This window comes from Lissotriton vulgaris, chromosome 4_1 (assembly GCF_964263255.1).
Source record: "Lissotriton vulgaris chromosome 4_1, aLisVul1.2, whole genome shotgun sequence".
NCBI classification, from domain to species: domain Eukaryota; kingdom Metazoa; phylum Chordata; class Amphibia; order Caudata; family Salamandridae; genus Lissotriton; species Lissotriton vulgaris.
Genome location: NC_141691.1, coordinates 1602333682 through 1602358944, shown reverse-complemented (window position 1 = coordinate 1602358944; position 25263 = coordinate 1602333682). Strand labels below are relative to the sequence as shown.

Below are 25263 nucleotides of genomic sequence, written 5' to 3'. Positions count from 1 at the left end.
CCGCCCACCGTCTCTGGGTCCTCGACGCTGGAAGCAGGAGGCAGGAAGCTTCCAGGCTCCACTAGCCAATCACGGTGCTGCTGTCACCATGACAGCAGCATCGTGATTGGTCTGAGCACTGTGGCTTTGCTCTCACACTGGGACCCTCTGCATGTACTCCACCCAGGCTGTGCAATGCAGCCTGTTGGAGAAAATCTTAAGTGTGCATGACTGTTTTGCCGGCCCAAGACAGCCAGCCAAACCCATCATGTGCGCTTACGAGAATGCCCACCACTCCTCCTCCTACAGCCCAGCCCGATCTAGCTGAGCCAGAGCGGGAAAAAAATTATAATAACTCTGTTATTATCATTTTATTTTTCCTTTTCGAACTGCTCACAGAGCAGTGAGGCAACACTCCTCCGCCTTAGCGAAGCAGCCGCTACTGACACGGCTTCCTGATAGGCAGCAACCCGGTCGAAGGTTAGCAATTACTGGTGCTGTGGGTCACTTCGCTGCTCTCTTTTCAGTTTGGTTTCAATATTCAAGCTTTTTTCAGCTCTCAGGTACTGCTGAGGTTGTGAGTCACTGTTGTGTCATTAACAGAGGTGGAGTTGGCGGGGATGACAATCATGAGAGAGATACAATGAGCTGCGTGTGGTCCATGACTGTGACTCAGAATCCACAGCAGAACACCAGTTTATATCATCCACAGCTGTTCTCTAATGGATGCTGACACAAATCAATTCACTCAATAGTATTTAATGCTTTTAATTATCTCAGGTCGTCTATGTTGATCTACTAACCTCACGGTGTTTAGCAAAGATTTAAGGCTTAACTCTAGATAAAGATATCACTTTTCAGTCAGACAGAAAACAGGTCAAGTCTTTTATGTCTGCTACGTTGTTTTTCAAATAAATTCTGTGCATTAAAACATGGTGCAAGTGAAGTCCTAGTTCAATCGATGCAATTTCAGATAATGTCAAACTGCTTCATAATCTGCTAACCCAGCAAATCTCTGTAGTATATGGGAAATACTTTCACATCATTTCTAATTATAACAAATGTTGCTCTTTTTAGCAGATATGTTCACGAATTGATCCATGCTGTGCAAAACATATAGCATACCTATAGAAATATTAACCAGGAGAGATCTCAGCGCAAAGAGGTAAATGCACTAGTTTCTGAAACTCAAAACTTTGCGCTCAACGGTCATAGCTTTATCCAAGATCATCTTTTGAACTTTGTAGCCCTCAATGACATTAATATTATTGTGCCCACATTTTGCTGAAGTATTTATTCCTATGTAATAGTTGCAATAATAACTTATTCATTTTCAATTTGATTGCATGGACCAATCAGGAAAGATAAGCTCTTTGCGCAAATGTTGTTTGCCACAGATTGTTATAAATTTACAGTAACACACCATCAAAGGCAATTCTAAGATGGTTGTCACAGCTTCGAATTTTACTTTTTCCAGCATAATCTCTATATTAGATGCCCTGTTTTTGTTTCATGATTGCGTTTTAATCACTCTGCTTGGAATTCAGACATGTTACAGGAATGTTAAAATTACCCCTGCACCATAGTGCACGGGTGCCTGTGTTGTCAACAGGATTGTTTTTGTGTAGGAAGGGGCACCTATCTGCCCAGAAACCATCCTAAGAGGTGCTTTCTTCTTTAGAATGCAGCACAAATAGAGGAAAAAACGAGGAGAAATAAGTTATTTGTCCTCGTTACGCCTCACTTAGGGAGGCAAAAGGGTTTGGCGCTTCCCCAGGTTTATATGCTTTCGTAAATCTGGTGTCAAAAACCATCGGTGTTGCGTGGGAATAACTACTGTAATGCCCATGGAACGCCACCGAACACAGAGTAAAGCAATCCAGAGATTTGCGCTTCCTTGCCTTACTCCATATCTACGACACCATTCAAAGCCACACACAGTGGCTTTGTGTCGCCTCATAGATATGTTTTTGTGATTTGCGCCGCCAGAGGATTACAAAAAGTGACGGTGCATCAGCGCAAGGGGCTCGTAAATATGCCCCTTGGTGTTTTGATTCTGAATGAAGCAGAGTCGCATGAGGTAACATGTAGGCCAAAGTATCTTAGTTAATGTGGTTTGTGGGTTTTCATGAAAAATGTGGCGATGAACTCAGAAACTGTTGATTTATGTTGAAAGGCTTTGGCCGGTGCTTGCAGCAGAGGAATTCCTGAAATGGTGCCACTGGCTTAGCTTGAAGTGTTACTGTGTAGGCTTCCTTAAAGGATAGTGGGAGTTCGCTGCGGGTCAGCTGCAACTTGTATTTGACCTTCAACTCACCTGTTCTTTGGCACAGTCTGTGTTCTGACAGGAAGCCTTATCTCTCTGGCGCAGATGCACAGAATGTGCTAAGAATGTTTCTAAGATACTTTTGTAGTCTGATCCACAAGGCACCCAATTAACCTGATGGAAGAAAACCGAATTCAAGTGGGCCAAGTGTAAGGTGTTGAACAATACATAAAAATTATAAAATACATAACTAAATAAACAAACATAAATAAATATATACATAAATTAAGTAATATGTGTGATTCTTGAGCCTGATACAGGGCCGGTTTGTGGGTATCACATTGTACTAAAGCAGTATCAGTGAACTATAGAAGGCTTCATTTAGTTGTGCCTATGAAATACGGTCTTATCCACCCAGACGTTTCACATGTAATCACATTATCTATGGAGTCTGCCAGATTATTAGGCACAGTCTATGTGCAGAAAGAAGTGAACGTGTTTGGAACACAAATCTTAGTAACCTATTGCTAACTGTTGACCACTTTAGCAACTATCCAAGAGAATACACAAGAAACTTGGGGCCATATGTATCAAGATACCAATTAGCGATTCTGTAATAGCAATTTTTAAGAAATCGCTATTTCAGAATCGCTAATTGATATGTATCAAGAAAATCTCAATTTTTTTGCGATTTCTTGATATTCCTTAATTGCGAATTCGCAAATTGCGAATTTGCAATTAAGGAATACTTTCCCATTCATTTCTATGGGCCTCCTGCCCCATAGGAAGGAATGGGAATGTATTCTCAATTTGCGATTCGCAATTTGCTAATCGCAAATTGAGAATAATTTCAAGGGTGCAGGGGTGTCCAAAGGACATCCTGTTGCACCCCTGAAATAAGTATGGGAGCATATGTGGTGCACATACATGCCTTAAGAACACGTATGTGAGTCACATGGCACTTAGAAAAATGCAAAAATGGGCACTTTTCAAGAAATTCACAAATTACCACCAACTTGAAGTTGGTGGTAATTTGCGATTCCTTAGGGACAATTAGCAATTTGTTTTAGCTTAATACATTGCATTTAAGGAATCGCAAAATGTGCAATTCCTTAAATGCAATTGCAAAATAAGGAATTGCTAATTTTGCGATTCCTTATTTTGCACCGGATTTTCATTCATACATCCCATTTAGCAAATTTGCTTTCGCAAAGGCTGAAATTCTGTGAATTTCTGCCTTTGCAAATGCGAATTTGTATGATACATATGGCCCTTGCTGTGCTGCCCTATGGCAAACTCTCATAAATGAGGACCTACATTTACATCACTTGTGAATTGTTTATTTACTTGATTTAAACAGGGTGTCTATTTTTTCTGTCTAGGTTACTGGGCATTAGTGTTATTCATTCCACAAGGTGATACCATTTTAATGCTGCTGCTTATCTCGCGCGTGGGTCTGTGTGCGTTTTTCCCAGATGGTTCTTGTGTTATATCACATTTTTAAGATGCTTCATTGACTTGTTGTGAAACCTCATTTCAGCTTGTTTATATCAAAAAAGCTTAAAGATTGCTTCCTGGGTTACATCTGACTGAAATGGCATACCATGATTCAGATGAATAAGGGAATATAAATGACTTTGGCCCTAGTAAGAATGATCACCCTGCGGTATTTTAGTTAGTGAGCTAATCTAAGCTGTTTGAAATGGGAAATAGCCTTTACAACAAGGCTTTTACCTCGTTGTGCCTTTACCACGCATTTCTTGGCACGCATATTTTTACGGCAAATATGCATTTACAACGCATGCCAATACCACACACTTAAGGTAAGTTGAGAGGGGTTGGGAGGTCTCCCCCCACAAATTCATTGTTTTTAAATATAAAAATAATATGTGGTATTAGCATGAGTTGTATATTCATATTCGCAGTAAAAACATGCGCGCCAAAAAAACCAGTGGCAAAGGCATTCAAAGTAATTACCTGGGTGTATCATCATATAACCGTTGAAATGAGGGCTGATGAATTATTGAAGTTGACAAAAAATAGCCTTCCCCTTCCCTGTCCCACTTTAATGGCGAAAGTTTAGTATTGTCTTGTTTCGAGAGGTGACATTTAGACAGAGATTTCTAAATTTGAGACAAGAGGTTCTGTAGACCACTGAGAGTGTTTGGAGGCCTGGACATTGAATGCATTTTGAGATCTGCTGCTAGTGTAAATGACGTCAATAATGTTGCTTCTTTCTGGCAGCTTGTTGGTCTCTTGTTTATCTTTGTGCATGGATGAGAATCTGGCCTGGCAGTTTTTGGGCAAAGCTCCAGGTGGAAGGATATGCCTTAGGCTCGGTAAAGAGGCTAGTCACTGAATTTGTTTGGAGCACTAATGTTAATAGAATGAGAGGCCATACTGCTCTTCCTGGGCAGCTCGGCTGGCTGAGCCAGTGCTGTTTGCTTATGGTATTAAGGAGCATAGTTACAATCAAATGTCAGAGCTCAGAGATGTGCCAAATTTGGCAGCACAGTGCTCCAGCATTATCAAAACGCAGGGATGAGCCGAATTCGCAAGAATACGGTGCACCCCTGTGTTTCCACTGGCGCAAGAGAAAGTTGCCTAGCTCCAGCACAGGCACCCTGCCGCCATGTTGCAACGGAGCCTGTGCTGCAGGGACGATTGTTTATGTGCACGAAGGGATACCTTCCTGCACATAAACAATCAATATTGGCAATTGGCACTTCTATGTGTGTTGCAGAATGCAGCACATATCGAAAGAGCAAATAACAAGGAGAAATTAATATTTTCTCCTCGTATCGCCATTCTAACACCTGCCATTCCATGGCGTTAGCTGCTGCCTCAGCCTTGTAAATCTGGGGCAGCATAAAAAAGAAATGGGTGTTGCAGTTGAGCGCTCACAGCAACATCCATTACATGTCCCTTTGCCGCAGAGCACTGCAGCAGAAAGAGGTATATTTACAAGATCACCTTTGTAAATATGGAAAATGGTGCTGCGCCACCGGATCGTCAAAAAAGTGACACTACTGTGGCAGTGAGGGCTTGTAAAAATACCCTTTATTGTGTCTTGTTATGCAAGATGTAGATGGTTGAAGCCAAACCTGTTATGGGGCAATGTTCATGAGAAGAGCCTTAATATATGGATTGATGTAGCCCTGCTTTATGTTGCTATTCAAAGGTCAAAACACAACAAACAAAAGCAAAAATTAAACAGCTATTAGTTTTTGTCTCCTGGCAGAACAGCAAATATGAATTGATTTCTCTTAATTGATCAGGAAGTTGTCCCAAGGTGTAGTCACCTAAACAGTGACCATTGATTGATGTGTAGCGGCATAAATTAAATATATTTAAGTGACATAGCATCGAAATTTCTTTTGGAGCCCTGCCATAGTAGGCCTGTGACACTATCCAAGACGCTGTAACTTCAATGCTGTATCCTCTGACAATCAACTGAGGGGCAGATTTACAATAACTGGCGCATCCCTGCATATCAGCAGGGATGCGCCAGGTATTGTGCGCCTTGCCTCCGCCACCATGGATGCGCAGCATTTACAATGCGGCTCACTATGGGGCTAAAACGGCACAGATGCGTGACGCATCTGTGCCGTAAAGGTGGCACATTGCTGGAGTTGCATCGCAAAAGCGACGTAGCTCAAGCAATGCTCTGGGAGGCCCTATTCTTACAATGCTGCGTCAATCCTTATGCCTGCTTCAAGCAGGCGCAGGGTTTTGTCGCAGCATGGGCCCAAAAGTGACTAAGTGAAATGATTTCACTCAGCCACTTTTAGGAGGCTTTCCTGCGCCGGAACGACCCCCCCTGCGCAGGAACGCCTCCTTTCGGCTCAGGGCTTTGCAACGTGACGCATCACGTTGTAAATACCCCGCAGCATGGCGCATCTTTTGCGCCGCCGCTGCATCACAAAAGTGACGCGGCAGCGGCGTAAAAGGGGCACAAGGGGCTTGTAAATCTGACCTTCAATGTTTTAAAAGTCACAGCAATATTTTTAAATTGCCTTAGAGTCAGTAGGGGCCTAGCAGCAAAACTTTGTACTATCTGGTCTATAGACCAAGATTTTGGTTATTTATCACAATAAAATTCAAAGTTAAACATCTCCTTTGTTAGTGATCAGTGAGTACTACACTTCTTCCTGTTTTGGCGTCGGCTACTATTCTGGTATGGTGAGATAGCTCTGTTGGTTGATGTGCTTGCAGTAGACATCAGTAACTTGCAGGTTCCAAATACACACAACCTGGTAAAATATGCATCAAACCAGATCTTCCTTTGGGCTGGTGATTGCTGGTGGTGGGCACCAACACTCTCTTTTGAGTACCAGGAGTTATTTTGCCCCAAAAGATGTTGACACACAGCAAGGAAATGCAGACAATGAAGAAAGTAATGGAAGAGAAAGGTAGGGAAACGGTGATAATGGATGAAAAAGAACCTACAAGAGTGAGATAAAGATACAGTAAACATTGTGGGAGTAAAAGAAGGAGTTATGAGGAGGAATCTAATCTTGCAGCCTTGGTACTCAACAAAACCGATATTTAGCAATGTTGGCGGTGGAGTTCTAAAAAAAACTTTAGGTTTCTTGCACTTCTTTATTTTACATAGCAAGCGAGGAAACATGTTTTTTAATTTAAAAAAATGGAAATACAATATGTAGCATGTTTTTAAAACAAGCAAAATAGAGATTCTAATGCTTCGGAGTATGTAGTGGCTACTTGCTTTTCGGTAATGTACGGGGAAAAAGCAGACCTTGAAACTGCAGACTCATGTTCCGAATCCGTAAATCAATGTCAAAGAAATAATGCCGCTCGTTCAATACACCCGCAAGCAGAACATAATTGACCTCTACTGTTTTTTAACTCCACATCTATCTTTGTACAAAACGGCTGCAGTCAGAAGAGGGAAGGACAAACACCCGCGCCTGCAGCATGCCAGCGACTTGGTGGGTTCTATCTGCAGTATCTGTTCTGCCCCGGCCAGGAGGCAGGGTTGTAACACAGGTCCCTGCAACCCCTGAAGCGCAGAGGTGCCTCCAACACTTCTGAGAGCCCCCATCCCTTCGCGAGGGGCATTCCACCACTGGCCAATGAATATCTGTCAGATATGGGAGACCCAGATTGTGGGGTTGGGAACGGCATTTTACGTTTCGCCACTGCGCCAGCGGAATTCGCCAAATTGATATCAGTCCCCTGATTTTGCTTGAGGAATAAAGTGCAGTCTTTTACACTTGAAGTCACTCCTTGCTGTTCGTGATCCAGCGCCTTGAGACCCTTATGGGAGAGTAGTCGCGCTTTACAAGCCATTGATTGATTGGTTATCCCAATGCGCTGGTGAATTAAGCATCATGGCCTGACATTGGCTTCTGTGTAGTCCAGCATACACCGGTGGGTGAAGGTCAGTGCCCAAAGACAGGGACATGGCTATCAATAGTGCAGCAGATGCAGTGGCACTGGGTCAAGTGGTGTGGAGGGCCCTCTGTATCCAATTATAGCTGTATTGTACCACCCAGTTGGTGGTGGGGTTGGGGAATGAGCATTTTCCTTGCTTGCATTAGTGCTGTAGGCACTGAGGACTACACTTGCTTCTCAGCCAAATTAAAAACCAGCTCTTTTTAAGAAAATATATTTAAAGGAAATTCACTACAGATTTCTCCACTGCCAGTGTGTCATATATTTGGTTGGATTGATTCCACATTTTCCATTCATTAACATTGGCTCAGGGAGCCACCTCTGAAGAAAAAAAAAATCAAACTTTATTATGCCATGAAGAGGATAATGGGTTCTAAGATTGTAAATGCAAGTTCCGTTAAAAAAGTCAGGCTCAGAAAGAGGATTGATGCTTCATTTGTTTGGCTGCATCAGTATCTTGTTTCTCCGATGACAAGCCAACACTGGTGTAGAGAGCAGGGATGCTGCGGCATGCTTCGAACTATTCCCTAAAGTGTACCGTAATATTGGTGCCTGGAACACGCCACACTTTCTTCACCATACTGAATGTAATCTATATAATTAGATATTCCAGTTGCTGATTGGCACCGTTTTCTTCCCTTTATTAAGTTTATAAGTAACAAGACTTTTCAAAATTAGAAGCAGTATGCTCCACCCTTTTTGAAAAATAGTTGTAACATATATATAGGTGCAACAATCAAAATTTGTCATCTCTATTGGACGTGTGAAAAGTGAGAATTCTCGCAGAAAGTACTAGGTTTATGCAGGCTCCTTGGCATCCCCTGTTAGTGAACCCAGAAAGAAGCTCAGACATACAGAGGCAGAGTTACAGGAAGGGACTACAGCATGGTACCGCAAGCCCTTTGGCTGTGCCACGCTGCATCACTTTAAGAGCACAGGAATGCACCATATACATATTTACAATGATATGTTGCATTCCTGTGCTCAACAGCTGCCATGCACCGGCGCAGGCACCCTTGCACCATGGTGCAAGGATGCCTGCATCATGGTGAGATTGCTTTTGTGCAGAAAGGGGCACCTTCCTTCATAAAAACAAGCACTACAGGCATTTCCCTCCTTCAATGCGTGTTGTAGAATGCAGCACGCATTGAAAGAGGAAAAAAACAAGGAGAAATTAAAATATTTCTCTTTGTTGCGCCTCGCTACGCCATCCCGAGGGTGGTGTAGCATACTGACGCATTTCCACGTTTACGAATCTTCGTAAATCCGGAAATGTGTCTGGTTCCATGGGTGTTGCGTGGGAACACCCACAGCAACACCCATGGAACGCACCTTTCACGTAAAGTGCTGCACGTATTTACAAGGACAGGACAAACCACGCAGGGTGGCTTTTCCTGTCCCTGTAAATATGGGGCAGAGAAATGCACTGCCAGTGTGTCACAAACAGTGACGTACTGGCAGCGCAAGGGGCTTGTAAATCTGCCCCTCTATTTTTTAACTGGAGGGAAGGATGCATGAGGAAATCTGGTGTGCCTGAACCAAATATGGGGTGGATGACACCAAATGTAGTGCTGTGATGACTGTTATTCTGCAGGGGAGCGGCTGTGGTCTGTCAGTATGTTCACCTATAAATGTCTGACGCTAATGCGGATTTGTAGACTGCGGCTGCGAACCCTTAGGGCTAAGGATGAGTCATCTGTCTGAGGTTGAAGAAGGTGACAGGAAGAAATCATTGTAAAACTCCATGCCTTGATCAGTTTACAGAATATAGTTTGGTTCACTGCGGAAAGCAAGAAGTAGGGGAAAAGTAGGAAAAATCATGCCCACTTGTGCCGGGCTGAAGATGATGGGAATCCTTAAAATAAAGACATACTGCTTCGTGTGGTAAGCCCTGCGAGACAAGCAGATAATTGTGAACAGGGCTTTTTTTGGCTCGTAGGTGCAGGCTCACCAGATGCATATATTCAGGTTCTTTGCGGGTGAAGTCCAGGATGAGTTTGGCTGCAGCATTTTGTCAAATATCTAGAACTTGGCTAAGATATAAAGAATGGTCACGGTGCAAAGAGTTGGAATCGTTACTGTGAATGTTATTATTACTTATAGAGTGCTACAGCTGCCTCAGCAAAGAGGCGTCCCGGCGCTAGTACCAAGAAAGACTGACAAAGCAAAAAGAGCAGGCACGGACTAAGATTTAGGGAAAAGATACGTCTTAATGGCCTTCCTAAATCATTACTGAGGCCACGGATCTGCACAGGGAGTGTGTTCCAAAGAGTGGCAGCTCTGTGATGAAAGGAGCGGCCACCGGCACAGACTCTTTGTGTCCGGGGAACCACCACCAAGTGCTGACCCTGTGAACGAAGAAGCCGTGGGGGGGCATATGGCAGAAGGAGATTGGCCAGAATAGGAGGAGTTTCCAGCTTCAAAACCTTAGAAGAAGTACATAAGGTTTTATATTCATTACGCCTGGCCACAGGTGACAAATGAAGGCAGCGGATGGTGTTGGACACAGAACAAGACCTACGCAGACCTAAAAGGGTTCTTGCTGCTTCATTCTGTGCCCTTTGCAACCTGAAAACCGTCAACCTATACATCTTATAAACTGTTACCTGCTCTTTTAAGGCAATGTTCCTTTTGTGTATATGTGTGAACCCTAACCTGACAGCAGCAGGTCCCAATCCTGAAGCATGGACTAGACCCTTGGAGATTGAATGGCTGCCTGCCTCGCTCTACGACAGAGATGAGCAGCAGGCCGGTAATTTCCTAGAGGCCATCGAGGTGCTGTCTGTCCAATCGAGGATGCTGTCTGTCTTCCTAGGTGCAGAAATCAGGTGCTGTAAATGGAATCTGGAATCGATAACTGCTTATTAGGCAGCAAAAGGATGTCCTGCTGTGTGGGTCACCACTGCTAGGGCTCCATCCCAGTGGATGAGTGTAGGGTACCAAACAGGTTCTTGCTGCACAGCCCAAAATGAACCCTTCTACCACCATTAACCACAGACAGTTGCGTGTTTCCAAGAGAGGGAGCCTTGGCAAGGATATGGCTCCACCCATAGTAGGCAAAACAAGTCTGTATTACTAGCTCATATGTGCATAAGCATCACTAGTGCTAGGAGGGGAGTTGATGATTTATGTGTTCACAGACGGAGATTTGTGTGTATAATGGACAACTGTGTCTGGTAGAAAGCTCAAGTTGGACAGTACTCTGAAGCCATAGAGGTGAGGTGAATAAAATACCATTCTAGTATATGACCTAGCTGACTTGTTCTTTAATCTGAGTGAGACTTGTAAAGATGGTTTCCTGGACCTCGATAGCTAGCTGGAGCCCATAAGAACATATGGCAAATTTTGAGAATTCACTAGTTTCACTTAGCCACTTTTCACCCCAGACCCTGTAAAGAATCAGTGGGTCTTGGCCCACATGCATCAAGCACTTTTTCATTCGCAAACGGTGCGATTCCTTAAAATCGGCCGTTTGCGAATGCAAAAGTGCTTTTTGGGATGCATGAAGCAATTTTAGAATTCGTAACATGTTTGCGAATTCTAAAATTGCGGGTGCTTTTAAGAAGTCGCAGATGTGCGATTTCTTAAAAGCAATGCATCATTATTTTAAAAAGTGAAAATTCGCAAATAGGGTGCCAAATTTACCGAGTGGTTGAACCACTCGGTAAATTTGGAAAAAGTGTTTAAAATGTTGAAAATGCTTTTTTTTCAACATTCATGTTACGGACACACATGTCCTTAGGACATGTGTGTGTGCAACATGATGCGAAAAATACATTTCAGGGGTGCATGGGGGGGTCCTTTGGACCCCCCCCTGCACCCATGAAATTTTCTAAGTGCCACTCGCAATTTGCATTGACTCCTATGGGCCTTTTGGCCCATAGGAATCAATGGGAATTGCAAAAATTAACTTAAGAATTCGGTATTTCTTTGGGATTCGGTAAAAATTGCGATTTTTACCGAATCACAAAGAAATACCGAAAAAAATGATGCATAGCATTTTGCACTTCTTAATTTGCGATTCCTTATTTTTCGCAAATTAAGAAATGCAAAATGACACAATGATGCATGTGGGCCAATGTGTTGTAGTTAAGGAAAACAGGGCTACATTGATTTTCATGGCTATATTATATTATTTATGATTGCAGCTTGCCGAAACTGCATTGAGGTAATGGACTTTACGATTTTAATGATGGTAATTTGTGTATCTATCTTTGAATTTTATTGGAGGAGGCTATGGATTTTCTTTGACTTTCATATACGCATATTTGTATTTATTGGCTTGGAGTGAGGGGATTGTCATTCGAGCTCTAGCTGTCTGACTACAAATCCTGTTACAGTCTCTTAGATGTACAGTTTGCATCCTGAACCATCTAGGTCTGTACAGTGATTTACATCTCCCAGCCAAAGGGAGACTGCAGAGGAAAGTCAGAAAAATGCAGATGACAATGTACAGAGAATAAGTCCAGAGAAAGTTCAGGCAAGCAACCAACGGGGATATTTACAAGAAAATGCTGGAGTGTGGTGTGACGCAAAATTTGCCAATGCTGTGCTATGACATTGTCAAAATGTACACCCCTGTGTTTCCCCTAGCATCGGTGCTAAAAAAGCTGCCTAGTGCTAGCGTAGGCACCCTGCAACCATGTTGCAAGAGGCGATTGTTTATGTGCTGCACATAAACAATCAATAATGGCAATTTGCTCTTTCTAGGTGTGCTACAGAACGAAGCACACATATAAAGAGCAAACAACAAGCAGAAATTAAGAATTTCTCCTCGTATTACCATCCTAAAACCAGGTATTTCCTGGCGTTCGTTTTTGGCGCTGCCCGAAGCCTTGTAAATCTGGGGCAGTGTCAAAAAGCAATGGGTGTTGCAGTGGAACGTCCACAGCAACACCTACTGCCTGCCCCTTTGCCACAGCAGACTGCGGCTGTAAGGGGCATATTTACAAGGTGGCATAAATATGGGGAATAGCACAACGCCACTGGAGCGTCAAAAAAAGTCATGTTACGGTGGTGTTAGGGGCTTTTAATTATGCCCCCCAGTGTGCTATAGATGGAGACAATCTCCCACTATACTTGAATGACATTTTCTATGAAAATGCATAGCTCAAGAGGCATTTTCATATAATTGAGCTACATAGGCAATAAAAAGGAATATCATATACAGAGAAAATAAAAGAGTGGGAAGAGTGCAATGGACATTGAAAGGGTTGCTTTTACGGTCAGGACATAAGAATCATAGTTTACGTATTACACAGCAATTGTGACACTTATTTTGAGAAAATCCAATATCTTTTCTGTTAGTAAGCAGTGTGCAAACGGAATCTAGAGAGGATGATTGGTGGTTTCAGTTGAGGCAGCGCTGTTATATATCAACAGCAAAAAACATGCATTATCAGCAAAAAAAGGCAAAGGGATATGCTGCAGTCTTGCATATTGTTATTTTTTGAAAAATACATTTTAAAAAGCTCCACCCTTCTTGTTAAAATGTAATTTTCGAAGTTCACATATTTAAGACGTTTATTGCCCCGGAACCACCTCACAAATCCTTTGACTCTCCAGTAGTTGATACTTTGTTCCACTAAACTTCTCTCCTTCCAGACTCCAATAATGTATTTGATGCTCGCTTCCCTCTAACCCATCCCAGTTGTAAGATGAGGCGAGTCCCACTTACACCGCAGGAATCCAGAGAAAGCTGAGAATACTGATCTACATTTCTAGGGATTACTTTTTGTTTTTGTCCTTTCTTATTGAGATGGGTTTCTGGAGTAGGGGTCACTAACAATCAATCAATCAGGAGTTGTAAAGCGCGCTACTCACCCGTGGGGGTCCCAAGGCGTGGTGGAGGGGAGTTAGCAGAACCGTTCAGCCAAAGAGCCAGGTCTTGAGAGTCTTCCTGAAAGTGCTCAGGGAGGGGGCGTGCCTGATGTCAGTCGGGAGTTCATCCTTGTCCATGATGTTTCACTACCCTGTGGAGCCTGAGAGTGATTGCGGGTGCCTCACGGGGGACAGCTGGAAGGGCGTTTAAGATTTGATCCCTGTCTGGCATGTGCCAGGTATGACGAGTGCTTATTGTCAACGTGCCATTCAACACCCTAAGCATGCACTGTTTTGAAGCTACACTAGCACTTCCCTATTATCAGCAAGGAGGTCCTCTTGGATCGACTGTACCTAACGCAGTGTCATGGTTATGTAATCATGTCCTGTGTGTGTGATTCACGCTCCTTGCACACTGCAAATGATGACATCTTGTGAGAAGGAGCCTGAGAGAGATATGTCTGAGTTTTTCTGGACTTTGGTTTTACTGTGCCTCAGTTAATTTCTCACTCCCAGTCTTCTTCAAAAAGAGCAGCGGGCAGGATTCTCCACCAGAGGCCAAGGTCGTACGGTGATGTCAGAGGTGTTGGCTTTGTTCCTTGAGCTGAAGAGGCCCATACATCATTTGGAATTCTTTAGACTGGAGGAATTTGATTAGGAAGAGGAATTTGGGGACCCAAGGCTGGAGCAGCAAAAATTGATAAGGTAATATATATTGGAAAGAGGATTTGTCTCCCCTTTTTATTAAGTTTGGCAATAAGATGGGGCAATTACCTCAGCGTCATCAATGCTCAAGCAATTCCAAGAGAAGCCTCAGCCTGGCCTGGCGCTGAGAGAATGACAAAACCCCGACAGGATAAGCAGCTTCTGTTTCATGTCAGTTTCTACTTTAAGATCCCATTGGGACCAATCAAGGCTTTTCACAGCCCATGGGGTGTTTGAAGACTAGAGAGCATCCAGTGGCTCGAGGCTTAAGGAGTTTTTCTCTATATCGACCTATTTCCCAATCTAGCACTTCCCCTTGGGATTTACCTTCATGCTTTTCTTTATTTTCCGTTTTCCATATTGCTACTTTACGCTGGGGTGTCAGCATGCTTTACAAAGAAACAAAAGAGTGGAGAAAAGGTCTTGCATTCCAGGTAACATTCTAGGAGTAATAACCAGACTAAGAGTAAGAGGAGAAACTTCCTTCTGGGAGAGGGAAATAGGTAATGGTGAGAGGAGGAGTGGAGGCACAGGGGAGATTGAAGGTAGGTCGAAGGAGGAGGAGGGTGGAAGGAGGAGATTAGAGGGGAGGGATAAGAGATGAGGTCGGGCAGCAGGGACGGGAATCAGAAGGGAGACAGAGAAGGCAGAAAAAAAGTAGAAATGGGTAGAAGGGTTGAAGCATGGGCGTAGGAAGTGTGGGGGCGCGGGGGATATATCCCCCCAGATTTTGGAGTGGGGGACATGGGTACAAAATAATTTCCCCTTTTCCTTTCAGTCATTCGCAGGGCCATTAGCGTGCAAAAGTGCTACCTAATGGCCCTGTATTTGACCTGTGACCTCACCTGCCTGGAGTCAAGGAGGCCACCCGCCCTCTGTCCTTTGTTATGCTGCAGGAAGGCTCGGGAAACAAAACGTTGTCTCTTTTCCTTCATACCCCGGGAGAAGGCAAGGACAGTGTCAACTTCTCCTGTCTTGCCTCTGGCAGCTGCCCTCCTCCCCTCCCTCTCTTTATTCCTCCATCTCTTTCTGTCTCTGTCTTGCTCCTCCTTAAGTTCTAATGTCAAGAGCTCTTATGTACTCTCTCTTGCCACTCCTTTTCTTCGTTTCCCAGTGAAATGGATCCAAAATAGGCGGAACACTTTGGCTGGAAATGTCCTCATTTACTGACCGTTTTATTATTCCAAAGAAAAACCTCGGGATGGAGAGAAAAAATAATGAAATACCGAAATAAAGCAATACAGAGTGGTCAGCAGACAAGCCAGATTGTTATTTACAGCCACACACATTAGCGCCACTTAACAGAGTTTGCAAGTGAAAGCGCTACTTTCCCAGGGTGGGGAACCATTCCTAAAAGGACTGAAATACCTGGTTGATGGATGGAGTGGAAATGTTTAATATGATAATTTTCAACTGTTTTAATTATTTTAGCTTATAAAATGTGTACTGCGGCTCTGTGTTCGGGGATGTGGTTTTTTTAAACCAAACTGCTTACATTTTTTAAAGGATATAAGCAACGAACATTGAAACAGGTCCCTTCCTGGTCCTGTAGCCATGTCCTGAATTTTTCAGGCAACATCACTTACTGATTTCTGAATAATGAGTTTTAAACTGTTAAGGTAACCATGTTGCTCCTGAATACATTTCACATGATTTACATATTCTTGCATTCCCTTACGAGTGTTTGCTTTTTCTAGGGTGTTATTCATTTTTTTCAGGCAGCATTTTACTGTTGTCTAGTGCATAATTTGAATTTAGTCGCAGCACAATTGAGTTGTGGCTGAAGGCAGTGCACGTTTCTCTCAGTGGGGCGGTATGGTGTTCAGTGTGGGAGAGGATGTGACACTCTGGCCATAGTTGCTGAATTTGGACTGGAGCACCATTTTCAACCTTCATGAACAGTCCACCAGACAGAGCTCATTCCGATGCTACACCTTAGAAGGTCTGATAGACCTTGGAAGCCCTGGTGTCTTAGCACCCGCAGTTGGACCCTAAGGGTGGCAAGTGTGAGTTAACCTTGAAGGCCTGTCCACCACAATCCATACTGCAGTTCACCTCCAGTCTTGCGAGCAGGCATACGAAGAAGCACACCCTAGATCGACGGTGACACTGAGGTTACAAGATCCTTGAGGCCAGTCCACCACACCCATTGATATCTCCATTGGCCTTTTTTAGCAGTAGTGGTGCAACTTACCAGGGGTTGGGAATGTAGGATTTGCATGCACACCAAACTTAGGGGGTGATTATAATGGGGGTGGGACAGCCACGTCACCCCGTCAGTGGTGGTCCCACCACCATTGGTGACTGCATCACCACCAACCATATTACAATGGTGGGTGGTTCCCTGGCGGTCGGAAAGACCAACCGCCACGCACCCGACTGGCTCCTTGAGCCTGCCAGTGCGGCGGAGGGGCTTGTGGTTCCTACAATGCTGGTAGTGGCTACCAGGCACCACAGTAGGGATTACGATACCCCTTACCCGCCAGCCTATCCATGGCAGTTCACCCGCCATGGAAAAGTTGGTTGGAAAGGGACATTGGAGGCCTGTAGGAGGCTCCTTTCCCCAAGCCCCCAGACATGGGACCTGGGGGACATCTAAGAAGCCCCCCTACATATCACTGCACCATGTGGCAGGCACCGCATTGTGCCTACCACGTAGTGCAGTGATATATGTAACATGTCAGTTTTTACATTGCGGCAGATGATGCAGCCAGCAGCACCTGCTGCAATGTAAAAGATAGGCACTGCGCACACCTTAGTGGCAGTCGCATTGTAATGCCTATCGTGGGGCCCCCATCTTGGAGGCCAGCAGTCCCATTCCCCGATTTGATAGCGGACGGACTGAAGTCCACCTGCCATCGTAATCAGCCCCTAAGATGGCAAACTTCATGGTCTCTGCTTCATGCACAAACACTTGCAGCCTGCTTTCAGGCCGCTGGAGTTATGCAACAATGGAGGCCAAAATTATGTTGCAGTGTTGACTAAATGATGCAATAATAAAAAGGCTGCAGCGTAATGCAGTGCACTTTATGATACTTTATTATTTTGACATATTTATACATACTAACAGCCTCTGCAAAGCTTTGCCTCATTAGTACCTGTGTAAAATACAAATGCAGCAGTGGGAAAGGTGACCAGTCAACCTTTGCAAAGGGCCCTACACTTCACAGCAACACAAATCACATTTCTTTTAGTAATTTTTGATCCGTTTGACCTACAAAATTGTTTTGGGTCAAATCGTTAGATTATGCAGCAGATGATATATTATGTGGCAAATGTGATACAGCCATAGTTAAGTGGAAAACATTTTTCCACTTAACTTAATTTTTCCCCAGCATTGTATTTGATCAATTTATAAGTTCCCCAAACCCGAAAGTCGAGTTTGGGCACAATTTGAATTTTAAAAGTAGTCCTACAACACAGGGCTACTTTTAAACTGACCTCAGGCTTCAGCAGTGCACACATGCAAACGCAGAAAGGGCTGCTGGCCTCTAAACTGCCATGCCCTATTATATTCTAGGGACTTAAAGGTAGTTCTAACCCCCCTGCCCTATTATGTACTAGGGCCTTATAGGAGAGGTCATGCCAATCATAGGGGTAGCCTAACCCATAGTGCACCCTAGTGTATGTAGGTGTTTTCACAGTATCTTTAAGTGTATCTTTCAGAATAGTCCTGGCCCTGTGCCTGTTCACGCAGAGGCCAGGGTCAGTCAGTCAGGTACCACCAGTACCAGTCAGCAAAACTTTGGGGAGTGCCTAGGGCACAGGATGGCTTTGCAACACTAAAGAAGCACAGACTCAGAATTTAAAACATAACACCATGGTTGGGGGGTTCTCTTTAATAATCAGAATTGATTTACATCTTAATGAACCCATTTTCCAACATTAGGATAAGGAAAGACTCGGGAAAAAACATAACGTTCTAATGTATACCCTGCAGTTTTCATGCTGCTCTTTGATGACGTTTAATAGCTCACTGTTCAATGTTAGGATTTTAACTTATAAACTGCAAATACCAAAAGAATCTCTCAGACAAAAGCAGTAACTCACTGACCTATTTACATGATATGCATTTTGTGATCTGTGGTACACAATCTTTGCGGCAGGCATGTTACCCCACTGTGGCTACCTTACCAAGAGTCAAAACTAACACTAGACAAACCTCCAATCTCTCTCAATAAAGAACATTAATCACCAAAGTTATCTTCACATTTGTATTGTTGCCTGAAAATTGCTGGAGACCAGGAATGCAACAGCAGGTACTTTTCAAACCATAATGCACTTACAAACATGACACCCTCACCCGAAGTCAGTGACCTTTTTTGCTTGGTGCATGAAGATGCAAGATTCATATACATTTTTTAAACATTTGGTCTGATTACTATATGAATGTAAATAACAATAAAGCATACCTGCAAACTGTGACAACATGCCTGCTTTTCTTAATATTTCACTTCGAAAGTATGCAATTGTATTTGTTTAATGGGCAGTGATTTGTATAGGGTCAAAGGAAAGTCCACAAGGTGTCCCTGTCCCCCCCCCAGAATTTTTGTGTCTCCTACGCCCCTGGGTTGAAGTAAAGAAGGCCGGTAGGGCTAGGCTGGTGAGAGATCTGGGTGAGATTAAGGGGATGGGGAGACTGATGGCGGAGTGGGGAAGGAATAAGCAGGCTGGAGGCAGCGGAGAGGTATTGGAGAGGAGGCAATAGGAAATGGTATGGGAAGAAAGGGCTGATAAAGAGAGTGCAATAGGAGAGAGGCAGGATCAGAGAGGCATGGAGGGGAGGTATGAGAGGACAAGGTTAGGACTAGTGATCATTGTTTGAGACGTTCAGCGCATGATAAAAGAGATAAGTGAAATGAAGGAGAGAAGATGTAAGATACGTTAAATAAAGGAGAGGGGGAGCTGAGAGTCTCGAGTGAGTGATAAGGGAACTGATGGGGCAGTGGAGAGGTAGGGAGGAGGAGAGAGGAAGCAGTATGTGGGGAGGAAGGTAGATACAGAAGAGTGGGCAAGAGAAGACAAGAGGGGACAGACATTCAGAGGGTCCTGTAAGGGAGGAGAAGGTTAGGACTAGACTTTGTAACAAACAACCGCGTTACGGAAGAGACATATGAGACATGCACATGCTACTGCCGGGCTGTCCTCTAACATACTTAACTAGCACGATCCCATGAAACAGACATTGCAGGTAGCACCGACATACGCGCATGCACTGTTGCTGAACAACACCCACCATGGTGATTTGACTTGTCTGTACAAAAGATGCAACATTGAAAGGTGTCATGAATCTGGTGACCAGCATAATAGAGGAAGGGTCAGGAGGCACGTCAGTAGAACAATGGCAAAAACCAAGTACACTAAGGATCAGCAAGGATCACCAGGATTTAGGGTCCTAAAGCCGACAGCTTCACCCCCTTGGCAACAGCCCCACCATCTTCAAAACAGCTTTGCCCTCCCACCAACGCTCCATAGTCACAGCATTCACAATACTCCCCGGTGAGCGTGTAAAGCGTGATCACAGCGCCCCCTCCATTTGAAAACATGGACCTAAATTACATTTTCAAAGTGAAGAAGAAAGAATCACTGGATCATAAGTGAGGTTTTAAAAAACAAAGAAGAAAAATTAAATAAATGAACTGTTGTTTCCTATTTCTGAAAATCGTTTTTTGCTGTGCACCAGAGTTAGGATTCAGAATTCAGCTTGGATTTGCATGCTTTCTTTTTTGGGTGTTTCGGCTTCAAGCAATAGATAATTGTAATTCTGCTAAAGCTCTGCTCTGCAACTTACATTAAACTAAAGTTAAACGAAAACATGCCATAGAGAACGATCTGATTTTGTGAATCCTATTTCCAATTACGTTTGGCTGATTCTTTAAGTTAAGATTTCAGCTGAATCTATAATTGTATTATCTGAGGTATTTCAGACTGAGAACAGAAAAAAAGGTATTTGGCAAATATAATAAAAAAAACAATTGAGATTCATAGTGCATTACAATTTTGGGAGGAAGGGCCTAGTTACGACTTTGGCAGTCTTGGAGCAGGGCCGCCATGCCCCGACCTGCTCAAAGATCGCCAAAGCCACACTAACACCACCCACCAGATTTTGACTTTTTAAATCTCTGGTGGGCGATTCTTTGGTGGTTCCATGGTAAGACCAATGAAAAAGACACTGCAATGGGATCTTCAAAGGCACTTCCTGAACAGCATGGACTTGTGCAGTCCATGGTGTGCAGGAACTGGGGTACATACACACAGGGGGGACATCATTTGTCCCCCTGCATGCACCCCATGGTCCTGAGTCCACAGGGGACCCTTTAGGGGCCCCTTTGTTTCCTTTCCACCACAGTTTTCATGGTGGGCTCACTGCAATGAAAACCGTGGCAGCAAGGCGACTCGTAATATGCTTGGCGGTGCTGCAGCAGCACCGGCAAATACATTGCAACCTCAAGACCGCCGCAACGCTGCCAGGGTTCTCTGATCCCCGGATGTTGCGGCAGTCACATGGCACTCCAACCATCCAACTTGCAATAGGGCGGTTGGATCGCTGGTGCTGCAGTGCCTGCACCACCACCGTGATGGACCGCCGTAGTCATAGTTAGGCCCTTATTATTCCTATAGTGTAAGGCTTTGGCATTTTGTCTGTGGTACTCACAAAATAATTTTCTTTAATACGTGATATTCAGTTACATCTTGTTGATTCATGGAATGACTAATTACTCACTCCTTGTATGTGTACTTTTTATTAGACATTGGCTCTCAAACCAAGTTGCATAATCCTTAAAAATCTTTACATACACTAGGCGTTCTTGCCAACCTGCCACTTGTAGCCTCCACTTGCCGTCCTCCAATGACCTTCTTTTTCAAGTTCTTTTTGAGAAGTACTGTTCCATAAAAATGTTTACCCGACCATCCACAAAAGGACGAAGATGCTTCTACGACAGGGAAGATGTTTCTTTTTGAATATCATATATGGAAATATGTCCGATCATCGAAAGTTGGGGTCTTGTTTCTGAATCCTGCAAACCTGCATGGCTTTTGTCAGTACTTTTTCACATATGGAGTCACTGTTCTTACGTTTGTATCAGGACAAATTTCACACGTGTGGTGAGTCAACAATAATATGTATATGTAGGTTATTTTGCCATGTTTAATGCATTGGTGTAAGCAAAACCAAAATTGGTGGCCATGAAAAAGGTCTGTCTCGATCAGGGAGTTTAGGAGCACAGGAGATTGATTGCTTTCTGGGATGTTGGTGCAGTCACCTTCCATTGCCCACAATGGCAATCTCGTAGCTGTACCTCTAGTTGATTCCATTTATGAGGTTGTAGTTGACCTCATTTGAAACACGTTTGGCTTCACATTTTGATGTGTGCATTCAGCACTTGGCCAATATTTCTGAACCAGTAATCTTAGAAAGGATGGATGACTTTCTCACCTGACTCGCTTTGCAGATTACCCAAATGCTGTTGTTCTCTCTTCAGTACAGAGCTATGAAGAACTAGTCAGCATTCTGATCATCTAAAAGAATTATGGGGCATATTACCAACAACTAGCGATAATTTTTGTCTCTAACTTGTTTAGAGACAAAAATTATCGCCGCACATCGGCGATTTTTATCGCAGATAAACCTAGCTATTAGCAAGGTTTATCGCAAATGCGATAAAAAACGGCCGCAATGCATGAATATCGCTGAAAAGTCAGCGATATTCATGCATTATCGAGCAAATGCTCTTAGCCATGTTATCCACCTCCCATTGGATAACAAGGCTAAGAACTGCTCAGGGCAGGTGTTAGCTTTTGGAGATATTCGCGCTTAGCGCAAATATCTCCAAAAGTTGGTAATAGGAGATAGCTATGTTAGGGACTGTTTGCAGTCGCTAACATCTTGGCGCGCCCACTTTGCATGTCATTAGTGATAAATATCACTGACATGCAAAGAGGGGCCCAAGATGGTCGCTATCTCCTATTAGCTGTCACTAACTGATGTTAGCGACAGCTTGGTAATAGGGAGATAATTTTATCTCCGCTTTCTTGGCTTTTAAAGCCAAAAAAGCGGAGATAAACCCCCTTGATAATATGCCCCTATGTTCCGTTTACATGAGGGAAAAACTGTCTTTTGTTATGAGCTTCATCTTTTCCATTGCCATGGACTTCCTATGGCTCTGATTTGTCCATCAACTGATTTCAGAGATTCGTAGATGCAAGTGGAGACAAGAGTGCCCTCTTCTTGCACTGCCTACCAAGCTTTCCTAAGACAATGCAGGACGATGTAATTCTGCCATTGCGTGAAGATAATCAGAGGACCTGATCTTTATAGAACCAGCAGCCAAACTAGGCCTCTTCTCCACATAAGGGTAAAGATGGGACCTTTAGGTCTCCAAGGGATGCCTCTCTGTGACATTTTGCTCCAGCACACTTGTAAAGTCAGACGTTCTAGTATGCAGCTTTTTTAAAAGCTTTAACAATAATAATAATACACCACACAATCTGTGCTACACATTTTATAACTAACTATTCGACAAAAGGAAGAGCTACATTGTACCTCTTTAGAAATTATGGGCGAGACAAATATGTTAGACATATTTTTTTATAAAAGAAGAGTCTTAGAAAAGAAACACTTAAGGGCTTTATTGTAATCTACGCCTTTAAAGTTATGGAGCCTCTAATCTGTTCGTTTCTGTAGAGCTGCGTTATGGGTCTGAGGGAAGCAGATATTATACTTGAGTCAGTTGGTGTTTGGCTGGCAAAAGGGATCACGCTCCTCCAGGCTGTTATAATAAATACTTGAACTTCCCCATGGACGTCGTTATTTTCCATTCAATACTACAATAGTACTACTCACATACTACAAAATGGTATTCTCAAACCTATATGTGAGGACCTCTGCTTCACCTATCTCATCCAACTTGGCAGAAATCTGTTTATACATACATATATACGTTTTTGTAGTAAATGTGGAAGGCTCTGGAGGAGTGGCTGGAAAATGGAAAATACTTACTACTAAACGGGTTTAGTGACTTTTATGGAGGGGTTTAGGGAGTGGTAAGTAGGGTATTAGTAAGGCACATGCTAATACAAGCATCCACTTTAACAAGACTAATGGCCCGATTTATATTTCAGCTAATTTCTTGTAGTTCTGCAGTGGGACAGAGTTGATTACTCCCTGGTGGAGGAACTGAACACCTGAATATATAAATGACCACCAGGCTGGTGGTTATTTATAAAGCATTGTTAAGAACCGCTGCTACAGCAGTTCCTGTCAATGCTTTTCACAGTTTGGTGCAAGGCTCTGACAACATTAATAGTTCAATATTTTATTAATTAATACATTAATAGTTGACACGTTCAAAACAAGATAAAAATAAATGTTTACACTTTTATGAATAATTAAAAATTATTTGACATTAATTATACCACATTTTGTATTACATTTACTGAATATTAATTCAAAATGAAAATACTAATGAGGGTGGTTTCATTTTATTTTGTTAAACAATTAGCTATAAACTAAATGAATATATTTAAATTTCTTAGTTAGTCAATAAACACTTGCTTTGAAGCATTATTGTAATTTAACATTTTATTTTATTTGTTCGAGGGTAAATATAATTATTAACATTTCTTTTATATTTATATTTTAATTTAACATGTTGTTTATATATTTTTAAATTAACAAACTTAATTTTCCCTGTATATTTCATACAGAAATCCCCACCATGTTCACGGAAAATTCCACCTTCGTATGGCAAGCGATTGGTAATTACTGTACACTCTTAAATTCAGCCTTAGATGTCTCCGCCTCCTGAACCGAGTGGTTAACTGTACACTTGCCCATATAGCTACACTCGGAAATGCTAAATAGCAAGAAAGTATAGACACCTAGGTGCAGGTGTAGACCTGTGGATAGGCACCAGAGTCTTAAGTTGGAAATTACGATAGGCCTATGACTATCTAGTAAATTAAATAGGTATACTTATTGACTTAATTGAAAAAGACTTGTGTTGTTTTTTCTCAGAAATAATTGTCTTAAGTTTTACACGTTTTACAGTTATACACGTTCTTTACAATGTGAGGGCAATGGGGAATAAGCAACCCGCCTTAAAACGTGCTCAGTGTATGTGCGAGAGTTCACAGGTACAGGTTGTTGTAAATGCGGAAACAAAAGACATAATTTAGACACACATATGTATATGAACTTCTATTTACAGAACTGTTGTAAATTGCCAGTAATTAATTGCTGTTTGAAAGTCGACATTTGTATCTCATTCGGGCATCTTCGGAGACCTTCTTCCGGAATCGTAATGAGGTTGGGACAGATAGGTACATTAACTGCCATAGAAATCTGACATTACGACAACAATCTCTTAGCACCAAAAACGTAACAATCTGCCAGAAATAAGCAAATAGTCAGCAATTGGAAAGTATTTCCAAGACACATTGTGCTCTGCAAAATCCTGAAGTTCCACTGCAGGGAGAGTTTACAATTGTTGCTAGTGCTGGGGTGATGTCAAAGGCTGGCCCTGTTCTCATCCCATGCTGTGCATGGTTGAAGGCCGTGGGCATAAATATGTCTCCAGGCCCCGTGTCCACTCTGTGCACAGCTAATAGTGATCTGTTTCTGTAACACTCATGTTATGAGATATTTCCATATTAGAAAGTTCTAAAAGTCCAGATCTTTGTTGGGAGACTTTTCTAAACCTGTAGTACCTGAGAAGTGCATGTCTTCCCAGAGAAGAGGCATTAAAATATCAAGCAATTATACATTTTCTGCAAAATATGAAAACTTTATCTTAGCAGGTGACTACTTGCTGAACTATAATAATAGATTTGACTTCAAGCTACCCCATGTACTGAATGCGATCTGTTCGATCTCCACTGAGAAGCAAGTCTTTGATTCTGCTCTGTAAGTAATTTTTGGTTGTTTGTTTTACAGCTTTCAAATGTAGATAATAATCCTCTTAAGTAGGATTCGGAAATAAGTGGCTTTAGACAAATGTTGTTCTATTGGTTCTCTTGCTTATTTTACTTTTAATAGATATATCAGAGTCAAAATAATCTTAACAACCTAGAAC

General features: G+C 42.8%; 1 protein-coding gene across 1 annotated transcript in view; it reads left to right on the top strand.

The window, feature by feature from the left end:
• SLCO5A1 (solute carrier organic anion transporter family member 5A1) overlaps positions 1-25263 on the top strand; it is a 372433-nt gene that overhangs the window by 42665 nt on the left and 304505 nt on the right. The window lies entirely within an intron of this gene.